Below are 10,387 nucleotides of genomic sequence, written 5' to 3'. Positions count from 1 at the left end.
TATCATGATTAAATAAAGAATCTGAAGAAATGATTCAGAATATGGAAATGTCAGACTTAAGACCAAGCAAGTTAAGGACTCATGGTATTTATGTGTGAATTCCTTGGTGAAAGTCTAAAATAAACACAGCTTTGGTTTCTGTGCTTGTCAGCTATAGTGGAGGGATCAGATGTCCCTTGTGACCATCCTGGCAAAAAGGGGGCCCAGGTTCCTTTCAAGAGAGCTTGGATTTGGAAGGGAACTTGGAGGCCATCTAATCCAACCAGTACCCAAACCAGAATCCCCTCTATATCATAATCAAGTGGTCATCTAGCCTTTACTTGAAGACTGCTAGTCAGGAGAAAAAGGGAGGTGGGGAGACGACGCAACTAGGTGGTGCAGTGAATGCAGCACCAGCCCTGGAGTCAGGAGGACCAGCTTCAAAGCTGGCTTCAGACACTAGCTCTATGACCCTGGGCAAGTCACTTAACCCCAGTTGCCTCCAAAATAAAAGATAAAGATTGCCAGTCAGGCAATACCTCCAGAGCTAACCTACTTTTGGATAGCATTAATTATTAGCAATATAAACTCCATGTAGGTAAGGATGGTTTCTTTATCCCCACTGCCTGGCACCTAAGAAGCACTTAAAATACTTTACTAGGAAGTTTTCATATCAGTCTGCTGCTACTTCTTCCAAAGATGAACTTCCCTCAATTTTTTTCAGAAGTAATTGCATATGTAATTGAATGAGCATTTGTTAAGCACCTGTGCTTAAGGGCCTGAACAACTGACCAGGCATTCTCCTAGACAATGGGAATACAATGACAAATTTAAAACAATCTCTACCTAAAGAATTTATTTTATTTGGGGGGGGGAGAGGTGACACATAGAAGGTTTAAATAAAATAATTCAGGGATGTCAGGGAAGGACCCTTGTAAGATATGGATGGTGGAATGTCACGTATGGGGAATAGCAAGCAGAGATCTGGAAACCTAAAGTTCTGGGACACATTCTCAAGAGACCTAGTGCTTTGGGCCTCCAAGTCTCACCACCATCACTGAAAATGGATCTGCTGCTTGCTGCAGGAATTAGGATCATAGATTATAAGCATTAAAAAAGACCTGTGGGGGAGGCTAGGTGGCGCAGTGGATAGAGCACCGGCCCTGGAGTCAGGAGGACCTGAGTTCAAATCCGGCCTCAGACACTTAACACTTACTAGCTGTGTGACTTTGGGCAAGTCACTTAACCCCAATTGCCTCACTAAAAAAAAAAAAAAAAAGACCTGTGGATAGAGCACTGTCCTGGAGTCAGGAGGACCTGAGTTCAAATCCGGCCTCAGACACTTGACACTTATTAGCTGTGTGACCCTGGGCAAGTCACTTAACCCTCATTGCCCCGCAAAACAAACAAACAAACAAACAAAAAAACCACAAAGACCCTTCCCAAATTGGCCCCTGTGAGTGACCAAAGGTGAGGAAGTGGAGGGAGGTGGCTGGCATGCAGCTACCACACTGCCTATTGACATCTGACAAGACCTTGTAGTGATGCTGCCTGTGGCCAGTGGTAGTGCAGAGGACAGTGAATTATGACCTGGGAATTTGCAGAACAAATTATCTCTTCAGTCCATACAATCTGCCTATCTAAATGAGAATGATGGCTGCCCATTAACTTGCTGGGGCTTTCTACCCTCCCAAATTCCATTCAAGAGAAGTACATACTGTGAAACAAAATGTATTTTTTGAGAGGAATATGTTTTTTTTTTTTGGTTTTGGGGGATTTTTTGCTGGGCAATTGGGGTTAAGTGACTTGCCCAGGGTCACACAGCTAGTAAGTGTTAAGTGTCTGAGGCAGGATTTGAACTCAGGTACTCCTGAATCCAGGGCCGGTGCTCTATCCACTGTGCCACCTAGCTGCCCCTGGGCAAACAGGATAAAAAGATTGGCTAAAGGAGTCAAGACCCCAGGTCTTGGAGAAGACCCAAAGCACATGATGGGGCTATTGGGTGGAAGAGGCATTAGAGCTGTCCTTTGGCTCCAGAGGACCGAACTAGGAGTGATGAGTGGGATTAATAGTTTATGAATACCTACTATGTGCCAGGCACTATGCTAGTCCCTGGGAATACACAGAATAAGGCAAGAGACCTTGATCTCTGGAAACTTACCCCAAATACCAAACCAAATGCCAGAGAATCTTAAAAGGAAAAGGTACCAGCAGGTGGGAGGAGCGAGAAGGGCCTCTCCAACTAGGTGGCCCTTAAACTTCATCTTCTAGGTTTCCAGAAGATGGAGATGAGAAGGGAGAGCATTGCACACATGGAAAGTAGCCAGTGCAAAGACACAGAGATGGAGTGTTTTCTGTGAGGAACAGCAAGTAGGGGAATAAGCTAGATCACAGAGTAGGAAAGGCTGGGGTGGAAGGAAGAAAAATAGAAGAAAAGCAGAAAGGGAGGAGGGGGTTACATGCCAAAGGACCTGATGTCATGATCCTGGAGATAATAAGGAGCCATAGAAGTTTATTGAGGGGGGTGGGGTGGGTGACAGGATCAGACAAGTACGTTAAGAAGATCACTTTGGAAGATGAGTGAAGGATGGATGGATGGATTGGAAGAAGGGGAAACCAATTAGAAGGCTATTACAATTGTTGAGGGAAGAAATAACAATGGCCAGGATTAGGCCAGTGATTGTATAAGCAGAGAGAAAGGGACACATGAGATATATGGTGGAGCTAGGAATGATGGGATTTACCAGCAGATTGGCTGTGTGAAATAACACTGAGAGTCAGGAATGGTACCAAGGCTGCAAACCTGGGTGACTAGGATGATGGTGGGCTCCCTCAACAGAAACAAGGAAACACAAAGGGGGGGGGGAAATAATGAGTTCTCTTTTGGACCTGTTGATTTTGAAATGATTACTAAACATCCATTTCAAGATAGGCTGTTGGCAATATGGAACTAGGGCTCGAGAAAGAGATTAGTGCCAGATGTATGGATCTGAACCCAAGGGAGCTAATGATGTCACCCAGTAGAGAATACAAAAAGAAAAGAGAAGATGACCTTGGAGAGAGGCAGATTTAGGTCTGTAGAAGAAAGAGCACTGACTCTGGGACTAGGAGACCTGGGGTGAGAATACTAGCTGTGTGACCTTGGGTAAGTCAGCTTCTCTGGGCCTTAGTTCTGTCAACTGTAAAATGAGGGGGTTGGACTAGATAGCCTCCAAGGCTGCTTTCAACTCAGATTCTGTTTTTGACTCACTTGGGTGTAAGGATGTACCCATGCTGATAAAATCACAGGCCTCTGAAGTATGGATGTAGGTTTTGGTTTTGGTTTTTGGTTTTGTTTTTTTGGGGGGGTGGTAGAACCAATAAATAATTTGTGTTTTTGTTTAAAAACAAACCCTTTCCTCACACCAGATGTGGTATGAGGAATCAGCATTATCCCTATTTTATAGATGAAGAAACTGAGGATCAAAGAGGTTAAATAAATTTTGCAGCATCACACAGCTAGAAAGTGTTAAAAACTAGAATGCTAAACCAGAATCTCCAGACTCCATCTAGTGTTCTTTCTCCTCTATAACATATGCCCCCACCATCTTTCTGCTCAAGTGTAAAGGAGTAAACTAATTGTGGGGAATGACTGTGTGGCCCTCAGGAAGGGGCCTGCTTCATGCTCACATAATTCTCTATGCTTCACAAAATGTTTTTCTCATAAACTCTTAGAGGTCGCTGACAAGTATTTCTATGCTCATTTTACAGGTGAGGAAACTGAGACTCAAAGAAGTTAAAGGCAGGTTCATGAAGTATCTTTTGAAGCTGGGACCGAAGCCTAAAATTTAAGACCCCAACTCTGGGTATTTTTCCTGCTATCAAGTTATATGAATATAAACATGTAAGATAACTCCATGGGCCTCATTTTCCTCATCTATAAAACTAGAAGCTGAATAGTAGTGGAAAAAACATGGGCTTTGAAGTCAGAAAACCTGTTTTCAAATCCTGCCTCTTATTAATTGTGTGTCCTTGGACAAATCACTTAACATCTGTGGGGCTCGGTTTCCTTTTCTGCAAGGTGAGGGAGCTGGAATAGAAACCGCTCAAGTTTCTATGAACTTGAAATCTATGATCTCTGATTGTAGACTATCTCAGAGGCCCCCCAAAAGCTCTAAAATGTGTGAGTTTATAGGAAAACTTATCAGCATAATTGACCAAATCAATAACAAAAACAACAAAAATCATTTACTGTATCAATAGATACAAAAAAAGCCAATGCAAGTCATTCCTAATAAAAAAGATCAATAAAACACTAGGAAGCATGGGAATCAATGGAGCTTTTCTTAAAATGATAAGTAGTATCCGTATAAAACCAAGAGCAAGCATTATCTGTAATGGGTGTAAGGATGTCCATTATCACCACTATTATTCAATGTTGTACCAGAATTGCTAGCTATAACAATAAAAAAAAGAATTTGAAGGAATAAAATAGACAATGAGAAAACAAAACTATCACTTTTTGCAAACAATATGATGATATACTTTGAAGAATTCCTATGAAATCAACTGAAAAACTAGTTGACTAATACAGAAATGTTTTCCATGTCTACACATGTATAATTTTTTTTTAAAAACTAGTTGAGGGGGCAGCTAGGTGACACAGTGGATAAAGCACCAGCCCTGGATTCAGGAGTACCTGAGTTCAAATCTGGCCTCAGACACTTGACACTTACTAGCTGTGTGACCCTGGGCAAGTCACTTAAAAAAAAAATCTAAAAACTAGTTGAAATAATTAACAACTTCAGCAAAGTTTTAGAATACAAAACATATCCACATAAATCAGTAGCATTTCTATATACTATCAACACAACAAAGCAGCAAGAGATAGAGAAATTCCATTTAAAATAACTGCAGACAAGGGCAGCTAGGTGGTATAGTGGATAATGCACTGGTTCTGGATTCAGGACGACCTGAGTTCAAATATGGTCTCAGACACTTGACACTTACTATGTGATCTTGGGCAAGTCACTTAACCCTAATTGCCTTAGCCAAAAAATAATAATAATAACTGCAGACAATATAAAATACTCGGGAGTCTACCTGTCAAGATAAACCCAGGGATTATATGAACACAATTACAAGACACTTTTCACACAAATAGAGATCTAAACAACTGGAGAAATATTAATTGCTCATGGGTAAGCTGAGCCAATATAATAAAAGTGACCGTTCTACTAAGTTAATTTACTTATTTAGTGCCATACCAATCAAATCACCAAACAATTATTTTATAGAGCTGGAAAAAATAACAAAATACATCCGAAAGAACAGAAAATCAAGAATATCAAAGGAACTGATGAAAAAAATATGAAGGAAGAAAGAGAACCTAACTTTCCCAGATTTCAAACTATATTACAAAGTAGTAATCATCCAAACAATCTGGTACCAGCTAAGAAACATACTGGTGGATCAGTGAAATAGATTAGGCACACAATATACAATAGTAAATGACCATAGTAATCTAGTGTTTGATGAACCTAAAGATGCATGTCTTTATGGTAAGAATTCACCATTTGGGGCAGCTAGGTGGCGCAGTGGATAGAGCACCAGCCCTGGATTCAGGAGGACCTGAGTTCAAATCCGGCCTCAGACACTTGACACTTCACTTGTAAGTCACTTAACCCCCATTGCCCCACAAAAAAAAAAAAAAAAGAACTCACCATTTGACAAAAACTACTGGGAAAATTATAAAGTTGTTTGGCAGAAACTAGGCAGATACCAACATCTCACACCATGATCAAGTCAAAGGTATACCAAGGACATGATATACAAAGTTAAGATGAGAATGGATAAATGATTTAGACATAAATGTGATATAAGCAAATTAGGGAAGCATGGAAACATTTCCCTATCAAATCTATGAATAAGGGAAGAGTTTATTACCAAACAAAAGAGAGAGAGGATCACAGGATGTATCATGGATAATTTTGATTATGTGAAATTAAAAAGGTTTTACACAAACAAAAGCAATATAGACAAAATTAGAAGGAAAACAGGATACTGGGGGAAATTTTACAGCAAGTTTCTCTAATAAAGGCCTCATTTTTCCAATATATAGGGAACTGAACCAAATTTGTAAAAATAATAGTAATAAGAAGAAGAGCCATTCTCCTGTTGATAAATGCCCAAAGGATAGGAACAGGCAGTTTTCAGAAGAATAAATCAAAGCCATCAATAGTCACATAAATCTAAATCACTACAGATTAGAGAAATGTAAATTAAAACAACTTTGAGATACCACCTCACACCTATCAGGTTGGCTAATATGTCAGAAAAGATAAATGACAAATACTGGAAGGAATGGGGGGAAATTGGGATGCTTATGCACTGTCAGTAGAGTTGTTCCCAGTTTTGTTTTGTTTTTTGTTTTTTTTAAAATTGCTTGACTTCTTAAGAGATGGGGGGGGCAGCTAGATGGCGCAGTGGATAGAGCACCAGCCCTGAAGTCAGGAGTGTACCTGAGTTCAAATCCAGCCTCACTTAACACTTACTAGCTGTGTGACCCTGGGCAAGTCACTTAACCCCAATTGCCTCACTTAAAAAAAAAAGAGAGAGAGAGATGGGGGAGGGAAAAAGGGAGAGAATTTGGAACTCAAAAATTTTAAAAATGATTGTTAAAAATTCTGTTACATGTTACATGAGAAATATTTAATGAAATAAAAATGTTTTTAAAATCAATAATCTGTGGGTTTCTTTCAGGGTAGTTACTATTAAATCAGATAATCTTTTAAGTACCTAGAACAATGCCTGGCACACACAGTAGGTCCTTTATAAATGCTTATTCCTTTCCCCTTCCCCCTAGGTAGAAGTACAGGGCAATAATGAAACAGGTTAATGGAGGCACTTTGGGGATTCAAGGAGTCTTGTGGTGCCCCTTACTTCATACCATTAGACACCCACCTATTTCACCTCCACATAGGTCCAACCCTGTCACGCTGACACTTGGACCACAAGCCAGGCAGGGTAAAATGTTGGGAAACGCAATAGGCAGCTGAATCTCACTAGGCCAGTTTGAATGTGATCCTCAGCAGATACAACTCCTACCCTCAAGGACATAGGCCACCTTACAAAAGGAGAACTGGAGCGAAGGAATGGCTTATTCTGGAGACACATCTCTGAGTATGGAGGCATCTGTATTACTCTCTTTCTGGACAGCTTGTGAGGTGGGGGGCTTGACTGAAGCCAACATCAGGCTTTGGCTTGGTACCTCCATGGATAGCCTCATTGAAGGGCACATAAGCTAGAAGAGAAAACTGTGAAGTGTATGGGGTAGTAGTACCAAGAGCATATGATTTATAAGACCTGGCTCCAGATTCTGCTGTGTGACCTCAGAAGTCCTGTGGACCTTAACTATAAATGAAAGAGATTAGACTAGGTGATCTCTAAGATTCCTTTCAGCTCCAAATCCTGGCTCTTTCCAATATCTTTCCATATCTGCCTCCTTAGAATTCGGAGGAGTTCGGGCCATGGGCTCTTTATGACAGTTTCTTCCTCACTCAGTTTCCAAGAGCTAGTAAATTTTATACAGAGACATCCTAGTCTGGACTCTTATTTTCCTCTTGCTAGGGGGAGCAGGATGGCTTCTCACTGACCAGGAACCCAGGGCAGCTGTTTATCAGACTTCCTCTTTGGTGGACTCAAGGCAAAGTTCCCTCCCCCACCCCAAACCTTTTATTCTCCCCAGTTAGTGTCCCAGTGAAAGTTACTACTCTTGAGGGGCAGCTAGGTGGCGCAGTGGATAAAGCACCGGCCCTGGATTCAGGAGTACCTGAGTTCAAATCCAGCCTTAGATACTTGACACTTACTAGCTGTGTGACCCCGGGCAAGTCACTTAACCCCCATTGCCCTGCCCCCCCCCAAATTTACTACCCTTGGCCAACAGTGCCATAAGGTGGCTAGTTTAGAAGGCTAAAAACCTCTCTGCCCACCCCAATCTGATCTAGTATCACCCCATATCCAGTCTGTACCACTTCCTGCCCCACCCCCAAAGCTATCCACTCCCATTTCCTTTGACTCCTTTATTATCAGTATAATATGACTAGATTTATAGGGACCTTTGAGGATATATCCTAGGCAATTGTGCTTTCCTGGCAACAACCCTTTGAGGTAGGGTGAGGTATTATTATCCCCATTTTATAGATAAGGAAACTGAGGCACAATTTAAATGATTTGATTATGATCATACAGCTAATGAATGCCTTACATTAGGTTAATGGTCTGCTACAAATAATGCATATGTGAACCATTCTTAACCATTCATTAGAGTTGATATCTCAAAGGATGTCTACTTGGCAATGGCCAAGTTTGACGTTATTATACATTAAAATAATAAATCTATGTCACATTGAGCAAGGGAGGAAGGGAGAGAGGGAGGGGGGGAAGAATTTGCATTCCTCTTAACCAGAATGTAACTGGAAGCTTCCCAGTTTCTTTTGTCATAGAATTTAGAGCTGCAAGAAACTTTAGAGGCTATCCCATCCCTAGCTTCTTTTTTTTTTTTTTTTTTTTGCAGGGCAATTGGGGTTAAGTGACTTGCCCAGGGTCACACAGCTAGTAAGTGTCAAGTGTCTGAGGCTGGACTTGAACTCAGGTACTCCTGAATCCAGGGCCAGTGCTCTATCCACTGCACCACCTAGCCGCTCCCTCGTCCCTAGCTTCTTAAACTGTGGATCGTGACCCCAAATGGGTCTGAATGTGGGGGTCATGAAAAATTTGTCAATGGTAAAAGGTTATGGATATCTATCTTATATACCTATATACCCGGAGTCAAGTAGCCCTGGAACCTCCTTATTTTTTTGATGAGGAAACCAAGATGTAGGTTAAGTGACTTGCCCAAGACAGTATCAGAAGCCAAATTTGAACCCAGGTCCTCTAACCCCAGAGCCAGTGCTCTTTTTTTCCTTTTCTTAAATGCCTGAATAATGCTTACACTAACACTGTGGTTTCTCTCTGTCTCTGTCTCTGTCTCTCCCTCTCCCTGTGTCTCTGTCTCTGTCTCTCTCTCAAACTGCCTTACTTTGACAAATCCATACCACTTGATGATGGTAGCATAAGTTTCAGAATAGCAGGAAGAGTAATTGGAGCAAAGATTGTTCACCTAGAATCCATGGATAGATTTCATGAAGTTGGATAGGAAAAAAATGCATTTTTATTTCAATATAATTGATTCCCTCTGTAATCCTATGTATTCAATTGATTGCATTTAAAAACATGATTCTGAGAAGAGGCCCATAGGCTTCAGTGTACTGGAGTCCATGATACCCCAAAAAAAGGTTAAGAACTCCCAGATTCAAGGAAAGCAACACTTACCTTTTTAGGTAAGCCAGTATTGGTAAGGTACAACTCCCATCACCAGCTCTCCTTCAGGTTAATCCATTTCAGTTGGTAGCAGTGCCTATTCTCCCAGTCTCAGAGCCTTAAAATCCGACATTCCTGGGGGCAGGTAGGTGGCACCAGCCCTGAATTCAGTAGGATCTGAGTTCAAATGCAACACCTCAGACACTTGACACTTACTAGCTGTGTGACCCTGGGCAAGTCACTTAACCCTCATTACCCCAAGAAGAAAAAAAAAAGAAAAAAGAAATCTGACATTACTAACTCTTTCTCTTTTATCCCTCATATCCATCTGTTTATTTTTCTTTTTTTCCTCAATTAATAGTATTTATTTCCTCCTCCTCTCACCTCTATACAACCCCTCCCACCATTGAGAATGGTAAAACAAAACCTTTTTGCCAGATATGAATAGTCAAGGAAAACAAATTCTCCCAAGGGCTGAGTCTGCACCTCGAGTCCACTCTTTCCATCTCTTTTATATTTCTACTGCCCACTCCACAGATGGCAGCTGGGTGGCACAGTGGATAGATCCCTGGGCTTAGAATCAAGACTCATTTTCATGAATTCAAATCCAGCTGCAGAGACTTACTAGATGTGTGACCCTGGGCAAATCACTTAACCCTGTTTGCCTCAGTTCCTCATCTGTAAAATGAGCTGGAGAAGGAAACGACAAACTGCTCCAGTATCTTTGCCAAGAAAACCCCAAAAAGGATTCACGAAGAGTCAGACATGCCTGAAAGGACAGAACAATAAAACTCCACCCATAGACAAGTGCAGTCTTAACTAGTCTCCTTGTCTCTAGTCTTCTACACTTACCCCAGCGCCAAATGAATCTAACTAAAATAATGCTTTGATTCCCTACTCAAAAACCTTCAGTGGCTCTCAATTGCCTAGAAGATAAAGTCCTTAAGTTGTTTTTCAGGGTCCTAAACAACCTGGTCCCAACTCACCATTTCAACCTTGTTTTTCCTACTACATGCACTTAGGGAACCCCTCCAATCTCAGAGATATTTATTCATTGTCTCCTCAACTG

Source organism: Dromiciops gliroides, chromosome 2 (assembly GCF_019393635.1).
Source record: "Dromiciops gliroides isolate mDroGli1 chromosome 2, mDroGli1.pri, whole genome shotgun sequence".
Classification (NCBI taxonomy): domain Eukaryota; kingdom Metazoa; phylum Chordata; class Mammalia; order Microbiotheria; family Microbiotheriidae; genus Dromiciops; species Dromiciops gliroides.
The sequence above is the reverse complement of the archived record's forward strand: the minus strand, read 5'-3'. Positions refer to the sequence as shown.